The sequence below is a fragment of the Mustela nivalis genome (assembly GCF_964662115.1).
Source record: "Mustela nivalis genome assembly, chromosome: 6".
Taxonomy (NCBI): domain Eukaryota; kingdom Metazoa; phylum Chordata; class Mammalia; order Carnivora; family Mustelidae; genus Mustela; species Mustela nivalis.
In genome coordinates, this window is record NC_139025.1 from 616,490 (window position 1) to 629,092 (window position 12,603).

At 41.6% G+C, this 12,603-nt stretch overlaps 1 protein-coding gene across 1 annotated transcript in view; it reads left to right on the plus strand.

Annotated features, from left to right (window-relative positions):
* The first annotated feature begins 1,585 nt into the window (after nucleotides 1-1,585).
* LOC309867990 (uncharacterized protein) overlaps nucleotides 1,586-12,603 on the plus strand; it is a 368,605-nt gene continuing 357,587 nt past the window's right edge. Inside the window, exons 1-2 of the mRNA XM_082737339.1 lie at nucleotides 1,586-2,143; nucleotides 2,229-2,611. The gene's annotated coding sequence lies outside the window, so the exon portion shown is untranslated. The remainder of the gene's footprint in view (nucleotides 2,144-2,228; nucleotides 2,612-12,603) is intronic.

Genomic DNA, 12,603 nt, shown 5'->3' on the forward strand with positions numbered 1-12,603 from the left:
AAAGCATCAGAAGGCTTCTGTGGAATTCTTATGATAAAGTGTGGTATGAACAAATGATATGAAGACATAATCATTAATCAGTATGAAGCAGAACTGAAAATTTGGGGAAATCCTCAGCCTGTTCCTACTGGAAGGAAGGAGAGATCTTGTTCCAGAGAAATCAGGAAGGATGTGGAAATACTTGATGGGGGATGGTTATGGGTTGACCATCTCAGCATAACCCTGGAACTCCTCATCAAGACCCTGAGAACAATATGAGCCTCTAAAGAGAAGCCTGGACCTACTCTCCACAACATTTTGGAGATCAATAGGACTGACCCCCTCCCAGCACAGGCTGAACAAGGTGGCCTGGATGTGCTGCATGACTTGACATTGAACTTCCATCTTTCATAACTCTGATGGAATTCATTTCCACAGTTTATACACTACCCAGGCAGTGGTATTTGTCACAGCCACCAGATCAGACAAAGATATCCTATCACAACATCTCTGGTGGGTCTGAGAAGAGCTGGTGAATTCCAGTTGTTCAGCTTATGGGCAAACCACAGACGTCCAGGCTTTGACAGGTCTGACCAGAAACCAGATTCCTCATGTCACACATGAATAATAGGGATTTGGTTTGTTGTTACATATTTAGTACTTGTTTCTTTGCTTCTCCAAATAAAAAGGTTTTTTCATTTTAATTTAAATTCACTTAATTAACACATAGTGAATCATTAGTTTTGGAGTAAAGTTCAGTTACTCTTCGGTTGCATATAACACCCAGTGCTCATTACATCACATATCCTGCTCAATGTCCATCACCCACTTACCCCAGACACCAGCCCCTCCCCTCTAGCAACCCTCCGTTTGTTTCCTAGACTTAAGAGTTTCTCATGGTTTGTCTCATTCTCTGATTTTGTCTTATTTTATTTTTCCCTCCCTTCCCCCATGATTGTGTTTTGTTTCTTAAGTTTCGCATATGAGTGAAATTGTATAATAATTTTCTCTCCCTGGTCAACTTATTTCACCCTCACATAATACTTTCTAGCTCCATCAATGTCGTTGCAATTTTTTTTATGGAGAAGTACATTCCATTGTATATCCATATATATCTTCTTTATGAAAATAATGATACAAGGTAGAATGGAAACTTGTTCATGGCTTCCAAAGAAATGGTTTAGTCATTTGCCATTAAATGAGACATCTTTCATTAATTAAAACATTTTTAGTTTGATGATCATGACTTTTTATCTTAAATAGGGAGATGACTTCTTTTTTTTTTTTTAAAGATTTTTATTTATTTATTTGAAAGAGAGACAGTGAGAGAGAACATGAGCGAGGAGAAGGTCAGAGGGAGAAGCAGACTCCCCATGGAGCTGGGAGCCCGATGTGGGACTCGATCCCGGGACTCCAGGATCATGACCTGAGCCGAAGGCAGTCGTCCAACCAACTGAGCCACCCAGGTGCCCCGGGAGATGACTTCTTGATGTTAACACTTGAACACATTACGATTAGAAGAGACTGTAGGAATATGTAATTTTTACACACGTGGTTAGGTTAGGTTTACCAGCATTTCATTACAATATGTGCATTTGGGCCTATCAGACACATCATCCCGGTGACCTGCCTCAGGTTCAGGTGTTTGTCTACCCAGACCCCACGACTCCACCTGAAAAGGGAGGGGCACAGGGCATCACAGAAACTGGTCCACAGTGACTGACACATCAGGTTTGCCATCCCTGGTCCCCTGGTTCCAGATCAGCACTCATTTCTGTTCCTAAGGAAATTGCCTTACCCAGTAGCCTCCACAGCTCTGCACTCGGGCTCATTCTCAGTGGAAAGAGCCCTGGTAACACAGAGTTGGGGATGTGGCAAGGGTGTATATCTTCAAAGAGATGTTCAGATGTGGAACCTTAGGATCCCAGGAATATGTTTCCCCTCTGATGTGTCTTCTCTCTGAATGAGCCATTTCCTGATATGAAATATTCTGCTTTGTGAATATGCAAATGAACCAAGGCATACTCTCTTAAATATACACATGTTTGGGTCCTGAGAACATCACCCAACAGCTGCACACAATCCTTTGTAGATACCATGAGAGCACAGCACCTCACCATGGACTGGAGCTGGAGAATCCTCTTCCTGGTGGTGTTGGCTACAGGTAAGGGATTCCCCCAGTCCTTTGGCAGAGGAGGGGAACAGGGCCAGTCAGCATGACTTCATTGCCTCCTATTCCCTCTCCACAGGTGTCCACTCCCAGGTGCAGCTGGTGCAGTCTGAGGCTGAGGTGAGGAAGCCCAGGGAATCTGTGAAGGTCTCCTGAAAGGCATCTGGGTACACCTTCACCAGCTATGCAATGAACTGGGTGCGACAGGCACCAGGAAAGAGCCTGCAGTACATGGGATGGATCAACACAAACACTGGGAATCCAACATATGCCCAGGGCTTCTCTGGTCGATTTGTTTTCTCCATGGACACCTCTGTCAGCACAGCCTATCTACAGATCAACAGCCTGAACTCTGAGGACAGGGCCGTGTATTACTGTGCAAGAGACACGATGTGAGAACCCACACCCTGCCTGTGTCAGAAACCTGTAGAAGGCTCATCTCATCTGTGCTGGACTGAGGAGGTGACAGGGACAACAAAGCTAAAGACACTCTATGACTGAGGGCCAGGCACTTCTTTTTTATTTTTTATTGTTATGTTATTTTAGTCACCATACAGCACGTCATTAGTTTTTGATGTAGTGTTCCAAGACTCATTGTTTGCATATAACACCCAGGGCTCCATGCAGCATGTGCCCTCCTTAATACCCATCCCAGGCTAACCCAACCCCCACCATCCTCCTCTCTAAAACCCTCACTTTATTTCTCAGTATCCATAGTCTCTCGTGGTTCATTTCACCCTCTGATTCCCACAACTTCATCTTCCCCTCCTTCTTCTAATGTCCTCCATGATATTTCTTATCTTCCACAAATAAGGGAAACCTATGATAATGGTTTTTCTCTACTTAACTTATTTCACCCAGTATAATTTCCTCCAGTCCCATCCATGCTGATACAAAAGTGGGTATTCATCCTTTGTGATGGAGGAGTAATATTCTGTTGTAGATATGAACTGCATCTTCCTTATCCATTCCTCTGTTGAATGGCATTTCAACGGTTTCCACAGTTTGGCAATTGTGGACATTGCTGCTATGAACACTGGGGTTTACGTGGCCCTTCTTTTTACTAATTTGCATCTTTGGGGTAAATACCCAGTAGTGCAATTGCTGGGTCATACAATAATTCTGATTTCATCTTTTTTAGGACCTCCAACTTTTTTCCAATGTGCCTGTATCATCTTGCATTCCCCAACAGTGTAAGAGGCTTCTCCTCACTCCACAACTCTCCAACATTTGTTGTTTCTTGGCTTCTCTCTTTTTTTAAATTTTATTTCATTGTTTTCAGTGCTCCAAGATTCATTGTATATGCATTGTTACTTGTGTCATTCTAACTCGTGTAAGGTGGTATCTCAGTGTGGTTTTCTTGTTGTTGTTGTTACTGGTATGTATTTTATTTTTTTATTAATTTCTTTTCAGTGTAACAGAATTCATTGTTTATGCACCACACCCAGGGCTCCATGCCATATGTACCATCCATAATGCCCAACACCTGGCTCCCCCAACCTCCCACCCCACACCCCTTCAAAACCCTCAGATTGTTTTTCAGAGTCCATAGTCTCTCATGGTTCATCTCCCCTTCCAATTTTGATTTGAATTTACCTGAAGGCTAATGATGATGAACACTTTTTCATGTGCCTCTTGGTTATTCATATGTCTCCTTTGGAGAAGTGTCTGTTCATGTCTTTTTTTTTTTTTTTTTTTTTTTTTAGTGTTGAGTTTGAGTTCTTTCTACATCTTGGATATTAGCCCTTTGTCTAATATCTGCAAATATCTTCTCCCATTTGTGCATTGTCTCTTTGTTTTGTTGACTGTTTCCTTTGCTGTACAGAAGCTTTTGATCTTGATGAAGTCACAAAACATGATTTTTGCTTTTGTGCCCTTTGTCTTTGGAGACATGTCTTGAAAGAATTAGCTTGGCCAATGTCGGAGTGGTTACTGCCTATGTTCTCCTCTAGGATTTGGATGATTCCTGTCTCATATTGAGGTCTTTTATCCATCTTGAGTTTATATTTGTGTATGGTGTAAGTGAATGGTTGAATATCATCCTTCTGTACATAGGTAATTTCCCCAGCACCAATTATTGAAGTGACTGTCTTTTTTCCATTGGATATTTTTTCCTGCTTTGTCAATTACTTGATCATAGAGTTGAGGGTTCATGTCTGGACTGTCTACTCTGTTCCATTGTTCTAAGTGTCTCTTTTTGTACCAGTAACATGCTTCTTCTTTTTTTTTTTTTTTTTTTTTTTGGTTTCTTCTCAGTGTACCAGAATTCACTCTTTATGTACCATACCCAGTCTTCCATGCATTATGTGCACTCCATAATACCCACTACCATGTTCACCCAATGTCCCACCCTTGCCCCTTCAAAACCCTCAGGTTGCTGTCTTGGTGATCACTACTCTGTAATATAGTTTGAAATCAGGCAACGTGATGACCCCAGCTTTGTTATCCTTCTTCAACATTTCCTTATTGATTCAGGATCTTTTAATTTAATTTTGTTAATTTCCTAATTTTCAGGAAATATTAGCAATACTTATACTTCCAAACCATGAAGATAAAATGTTTTTTCCATCTTTTTGAGTCTTTTTCCATTTATTTCATAAGTGTTCTGTAGTTTCTGGAGTATAGGTCCTTTACCTCTTTGGTTAAGTGTATTCCAAGTTATCTTACTATTTTCATGCTATTGTAAATGGAGTCAATTCTCTATTTTTTCTTTCCACAGGTTCATTGTTAGTGTATACAAAAGCAACTGATTTCTGTGCATAGGTTTTGTGTCCTGCCATGTTACTGAATTGCTGTATGAGTTTTAGTTGTTTGGGGGTGGAGTCTTTTGGGTTTTCCACATAAAGTGTCATGTCATCTGTGAAGACAGAGAGTTTGACTCCTTCTTTGTCCATTTGAATACCTTTTATTTCTTTTTGTTTTCTGATTGCTGTTGCTAGAACTTCTATCACTATGCTGAACAATAGTGGCTAACTAAAGGGGGCAACCTTGTCATGTTCCTGATCTTAAGGGAATAATATTTGCTGTGGATTTTTCATAGATGTAATTTATGAAATTGAGGAATGTTCCCTCTACCCCACACTCTGAAGAGTTTTAATCAGGAAAGGATGCTGTATTTTACTGAATGCTATTTCTGCATCAATTGAGAAGACCATGTTGTTCTTCTCTCTTCTCTTATTAATTTGTTCTATCACACTGACTGGTTTGCAAATGTTGAATGGACCTGTCAGCCCAGGGAAAATTCCACTTGGTCATGATGGATAATCATTTTAATGTACTACTATGCAATTATTTAGGATATACATGACAATTTTGGCACCCATATTTATCAGGGATATTGGTCTGAAATTTTCCTAATTGATGGGGTCTTTGCCTAGTTTGGGGTCAAGGTAATCCTGGCCTCATAGAGTAAGTATGGAAGTTGTCCATCTGTTTCTACTTTTTGAAAAAGGTTCAGGAGAATAGGTATTATTTCTTCTTTGAATATTTGGTAGAATTCCACACAGCGTCCAGCACATCCTGGACTCTTGGTCTTGGGAGGTTTGTGATCATTGCTCCAATCTCGTTACTGGTTGTTGGTCTATTCAGGTTGTCAATATCTTCCTGTTTCAGTCTTGGAAGTGTATAGGTTTCCAGGAATGCATCCATTTCTTCTAGGTTGCTTGACGTATTGACATATAGCAGTTGATAATAATATCTGATCATTGTTTCTATTTCCTTGGTGTTAGTCATGATATCTCCACTTTCATTCGTAATTTAATAATTTACTAATTTAATTTACATAACAATACTTTAATAATTTAATAATTTTGGTCCTTTCTCTCTACTTTTGGATAATTCTGGCCTGTGGCTTATTTATCTTACTAATTCTTTCACAGAACCAGCTTCTAGTTTCGTTGTCTATTTCACTGATCTTTGCTCTGATCTTAACTGTTACCCTTCTAATGAAGAGGTTAGGCTTAATTAGCTTTGTTTCTCTTCTTCCTGGGCTGTTTCCCCAGCCGCAGCAAGATGGCGCACTCCTCCAGCTGCCAGTCAGCCTGGGAAGGAGGTTGCTCCATGAGGAAGGCAAGACCATTTCCTCTGCACTCTCTCCCAGTGTGCCAGCTACCTCGCAGTCCACTTTCAAGATACTTCCTATTCTCTGGCATGTTTGTATAATTACTCGCACACCTGATAAACACCTTTTCTCAGGAGACAGGATGGAGGAGAAATAGGAGATGCTGTTCCAACCAGTCCCCTAAAGTGAGCTGATTATCTACCAAAGAACTCTGATCACCCATGAAATCAGCCTGAGATTGGAATTATACACTTCTGGATCTCTATGGGGGCAGAAGAGGCCAGTGGACAGGTAAAGTGGAGGGGGAACATCGGATTGATATTGGAAGATAAATAAGAGGGAGAGAAGTGACCCATTGGAAAGTAATACTCCAATATTAGAGTGCCCTGTGATTGGGAACCAGCATTAACTTGGAGTCTGGTTGAAAGCACTCAAAAAGAGCAAAAGATCTTAAGGGGAATTTGGCTGAATCAGGTGGTTAGGGACAGGGGTTTAGGACAATGAACCCAGGACCACTACCCCTGGTGCTGAGCCAGAGAGTGCAGCAGAGAACCAGGCCTTGGTCCCTGAACTGCCAACATGCATGAAAGCATCTGGATGGCAGCTCACATGAGAGAGTCTTGTGTGGATGCCAGCTGGAGCTCTCTAGAACCACCGCTTTTTGTACTCTGCATGCACACTCTGTGAATGGGGTCTGAGTCATTCTCCACACCCTCCCCTGAGATAGATCCTAGCCAGTGCTCTCTAGGACCAGGAGAGTCTGAACACTCCCAGCCTGGGAGATCATGTAAATATCTGTGTACTATCTCTAGTTGGGACCTCTCTGGAGGTCTGGACCTGCACAGACAGCCATGGCAGAGGCAGCCACAGGAAGCAAACTCTCTGGACTAGTATTTCTCATGGCTTTGGGTAAAAGTGGGTGTTCTTCTGACCACTGAGACCGTGGCTGGGGACGTGTTTTTTCATTAGCAGAGGGGTAATTTATGTGCTCTGGAACACCCAGAGAGGAACAGACTGAGGCTTCTCTCTGAGGCAAAAGTCTTGGTGCAGTTTGCTTTCCTCTAGACCTCCAAAGAAATGCCAAAATCCACAAAGGGAGAAAAAAAAAAAAACTCCAGAGAAGAAAAGCCAGAAAAGCCAGTTTCCTCAGAGCCCAACCTTAAGAGGGGACAGAAGGACTCAGGTATAGCAAGACTTCCTGAAAGGACACACAGCAGGCTCCTCCCAAAGAAAGCCAGCCAAGAAAAAAACACAAGAGAACAACCACCACTACTTCCTAGATACAACTTTAATTTTTTTTATTTCTTTTGAGCGTAACAGTATTCATTGTTTTTGCACCACACCCAGTGCTCCATGCAGTCCATGCCCTCTATAATACCCACCACCTGGTTCCCCCAACTTCCCGCCCCCCACCCCTTCAAAACCCTCAGATTGTTTTTCAGAGTCCATAGTCTCTCATGATTCACCTCCACATCCAACTTCCCCTCAATTCCCTTTTCCTCTCTAACTCCCCATGTCCTCCATGCTATTTGTTATGCTCCACAAATAAATAAAACCATATGATAATTGACTCTCTCTGCTTGACTTATTTCACTTAGCATAATCTCTTCCAGTCCTGTCCATGTTGCTACAAAAGTTGGGTATTCGTCCTTTCTGATGGAGGCATAATACTCTATAGTGTATATGGACCACATCTTCCTTATCCATTGTCTGTTAAGAACTCCTCAGGGGAGACAAGGGGCAGGGAAGTAGGAGGAGGCACCCTTCCAACCTGCACCCTAAAGTGCGCTGATTACCTTCCAAAGATCTCCAATCACCCACGAAATCAGCCTGAGATCAGAATTATACACGTCTGGATCTCTACTGGAGCAGAAGACGCCAGTGGGCAGGTGATATCAGAAGATAAACAAAAGGGGGAGGGAGCCACCAGAGGTGACCCATTGGAAAGTAATATCCCAATACAAGAGTGCCCTGTGCCTGGGGACCAGCATTAACTGGGGAGTCTCGTAGAAAGCACTCAAATAGAGCAAAGGACCACGGGGGTGTGGGGGGATTGCGGGAATAGGTGTGTTAGGTTCCAGGCTTAAGTCCGCAGACCCAGGACAGCCACCCTTGGTGCAGAGCCAGAGAGAGTGGAGCAGAGAAACCAGGTCATGGTCCCTGAACCACCAGCTTGCCTGAGAGTGTGTGGCGCCTGGCTCCCATGAGGGGCTGGGAGCCTTGACAACCAACATAAGCAAAGCCTTTTTGCAGTCCCCACATGAATACCCTGCCATGCCATCAGAGTTTGAGTCCTGACCCGCGCCCTCCCCTGAGAGAGGTGCACAAAAATGCCAGCCAGGTGCTCTCAGACCTGAAAGACCAGGTACTCCCAGCCCTGGCCAGCGGGAAAATCTCAGTGTGTGATCGCTGCTTGGAACTTCTCTGGCAGTCTGGGCTGCCCAGACAGCCACTGCTGCCATGGTTTTGAGTACAAGCAAAAAATCCTGAGTCCCCAGGGACCGCGACTGGGAACCTGCTCTGCCAACAGCCAAGGGGGGATTTATTTCGGCTCTGCAGCCAGACTGAGGCTTCTCTGAGAGGGAGGTCAGGGTGACATTTGCTTTCCTCTAAACCTACAAAATCCATCAAAAGCAGTCAAGGCGAGAGAGAAATACAAAAGTGAACAATTACAATAACCTCCAGAGAACAAAAGCCTGAAAAAAAGTTTCCTCAGAGCCCGCCCCCTTGAGGGGTATGGGGGAACTTAACTGAGAGAACATCATTGACTGACAACCCATGTGAGAGGACCCTCCCCCAGAAAACCAATCAGGAAAGGAAAAAAGAAAAAATACAAGAGAACAACCACCACTACTTCATAGGACACTTTTTATTATTAATTCGATCCCACTATTCTGGCTCCTTTTTTTATATACTTAATTTTTATTATTACATAGATAATGTTTTAACCTATTTACCATCACATTGAGATATCCAGTACATCAAACTCCATAATAACCTTCTAACCTGAACTTTTTGATACATACACCTGTGTTTTCCTTTTGCATTTTTAATTTTTACATTTATTTTTTTTAATTTTAGTTTTGTTTAGTCTAGTTTATTTCTTTTTTAAATTTTTTTATTAAATTAATTTATTTTCAGAAAAACAGTATTCATTTATTTTTTCACCACACCCAGTGCTCCATGCAATCCGTGACCTCTATAATACCCACCACCTGGTTCCCCCAACCTCCCATCCCCCCACCACTTCAAACCCCTCAGATTGTTTTTCAGAGTCCATAGTCTCTCATGATTCACCTCCCCTTCCAATTTACCCCAACTCCCTTCTCCTCTCTAACAGCCCTTGTCCTCCATGATATTTGTTATGCTCCACGAATAAGTGAAACCATATGACACTTGACTCTCTCTGCTTGACATATTTCACTCAGCATAATCTCTTCCAGTCCCATCCATGTTGCTACAAAAGTTGGGTATTTGTCCTTTCTGGTGGAGGCATAATATCCCATAGTGTATATGGACCACATCTTCCTTATCCATTCATCCACTGAAGGGCATCTTGGTTCTTTCCATAGTTTGGCGACCGTGGCCATTGCTGCTATAAACATTGGGGTACAGAAGGCTCTTCTTTTCACGACATCTGTATCTTTGGGGTAAATATCAAAAATTTGTATGGAATCAGAAGAGACACCGATTCACTAAGGAAATGTTGAAAAACAAAAATAAAATGGGGGCATCACATTACCTGATTTCAAGCTTTACTACAAAGCTGTGATCACCAAGACAGCTTGTTACTGGCATAAAAACAGATACATAGACCAGTGGAACAGAGTAGAGAGCCCAGATATGGACCCTCAACTCTATGGTCAATTAATCTTCGACAAAACAGGAAAAAATATACAGTGGAAAAAAGACAGTCTCTTCAATCAATGGTGCTGGGAAAACTGGGCAGCTATATGTAGAAGAATGAAACTCGGCCATTCTCTTACACCGTACACAAAGATCAACTCAAAATGGATAAAAGACCTCAATGTGAGACAGGAATCCATCACAATCCTAGAGGAGAACATAGGCAGTAATCTCTTCGATATCAGCCACAGCAACTTCTTTCAAGATATGTCTCCAAAGGCAAAGGAAACAAAAGCGAAGATGAACTTTTGGGACTTCATCAAAATCAAAAGTTTCTGCACAGCAAAGGAAACAGACAAAGAAACAAAGAGGCAACTCACGGAATGGGAGAAGATATTTGCAAATAACAGTACAGACAAAAGGTTGATATCCAGGATCTATAATGAACTCCTCAAACTCAACACACACGAAACAGGCAAACATATCAAAAAATGGGCAGTCAGTATGAACAGACACTTCTCCAATCAAGACATACAAATGGCTATCAGACACATGGAAAAATGTTCATCATCACTAGCCATCAAGGAGATTCAACTTAAAACCACATTGAGATATCACCTTAAACCAGTTAGAATGGCCAAAATTAACAAAACAGGAAACAACATGTGTTGGAGAGGATGTGGAGAAAGGGGAACCCTCTTCCACTGTTGGTGGGAATGCAAGTTGGTGCAGCCTCTTTGGAGAACAGTGTGGAGATTCGTCACGAAATTAAAAATAGAACTTCCCTATGACCCTGAAATTGCACTCCTTTTTTAAATTTTTATTTTCTAATATTCATATAGAGTTAAACTTCAAGGTAATCCCCTTTCCCCAATCAATGCCATCCCTATAGGTAAACCAATTCCTAATTCCCCCTTATCTTAGGAAAGTTGAGTCCTTTAACAAAGATATCAAGATACATCCAGGAAGAGTCAAAACAAACTTCTTTGCCCACACTGAGAATTTACAACCACTCTCCCATCTTTTTCTTCCACCAGTGTTTCTGTGGTTTTGTGTTTGTCCTGATAGTATGTAAATCTTACACTCAGGGTTCTTTTTGACGAGGTTCTTCCTTTATTTGTATATATATATATATATATATATATATATATATATATATATATATATATGGTATATTTTTTTCTCTTGTCATATACTTTTATCAGTCTTTTTGTTTGTCTGTGTCTCTTTGTATACCTCATAAATATTACCTTGGGGCCCATTTGGGCTAAACCTTGTCTTTTATCTCACATTTCATTCCTGTCTCTCACCCTCTCTCTTTTTTTTTTTTCTTTTCCTTTTCTTTTTCCTCTCATTTGGGTGGGGAACCCTGATTGCTCAGAAGCATTCCAGGGTGTACCTTGACCGCACAACAGTCGATACACCCAGCTACACCCATTCCGCCATCTCTCACCAAAATGACTAGGAGGAGGAATGCCCAACAGAAGAAGAATACAGAAGATGGAACTTCTGCAACAGAGCTAATGGCTATCAACATAGACAATATGTCGGAAAGAGAATTCAGGCTAACAATTATCCAAGCAATAGCCAGGTTGGAGAAAGCTATGGGTGACCCTACGGAATTGATTAGGGCCAAACTGAAAACGACCAGAGATCATTTTTTCAATATTAGAGAAGAGCTGAAAACTACCAGGGATGAGCATCTCAATGCTCTCAATGAGTTCCAATCTAATCTAAATTCTCTCAATGATAGAATAACTGAGACAGAAGATAGAATTAGTGATCTGGAGGACAAACAGATAGAGAAAAGTATCATGAGGAAGCCTGGAACAAATAGCTTAGAAGCCACGAAAACAGAATCAGGGAAAAAAATGATGCTATGAAATATTCCAATGTCAGAATTATTGGAATCCCTGAAGGGGAGGAGAAAGAAAGAAGTCTAGAAAATAGAGTGGAACAAGTTCTTCATGAAAATTTTCCAAATCTTGTGAATGGAACCAGCATTCATGTACTAGAGACCAAAGGTCTCCCCCCAAGATTACAGATTCTTGAAAGTCCTCGAGACACCTAATAGTAAGAATGAAGAATTATAATTGTAGGCAGAACCTCTTGAAAGCAGCTAGGACAAAGAAGATCCTTACATACAGAGGAAAGCCCATCAGAATAATGTCAGACCTGTCCACAGAGACCTGACAAGCCAGAAAGGGCTGGCAAGATATATTCAGGGTAATGAATGAGAAGAACATGCAGCCAAGAATACTTTATCCAGCAAGACTGACATTCAAAATCGATGGAAAGATAAAGAGTTTCCAAGACCGGCAAGGCTTAAAAAACTATGCAACCACCAAGCTGACACTGCAGGAAATATTAAGGGGGCTTCTTTAAAGGAGGAAAAAGCCCAAGAATAACATTGAACAGAAATATAGAGACAATCTACAGAAAGAAAGACTTCAAAGGTAACTCGATGTCAAAAAACTGTATCTATCAATATTCACTCTCAATGTGAATGGCCTAAATGCACCCATAATATGGCACAGGGTTGCAGACT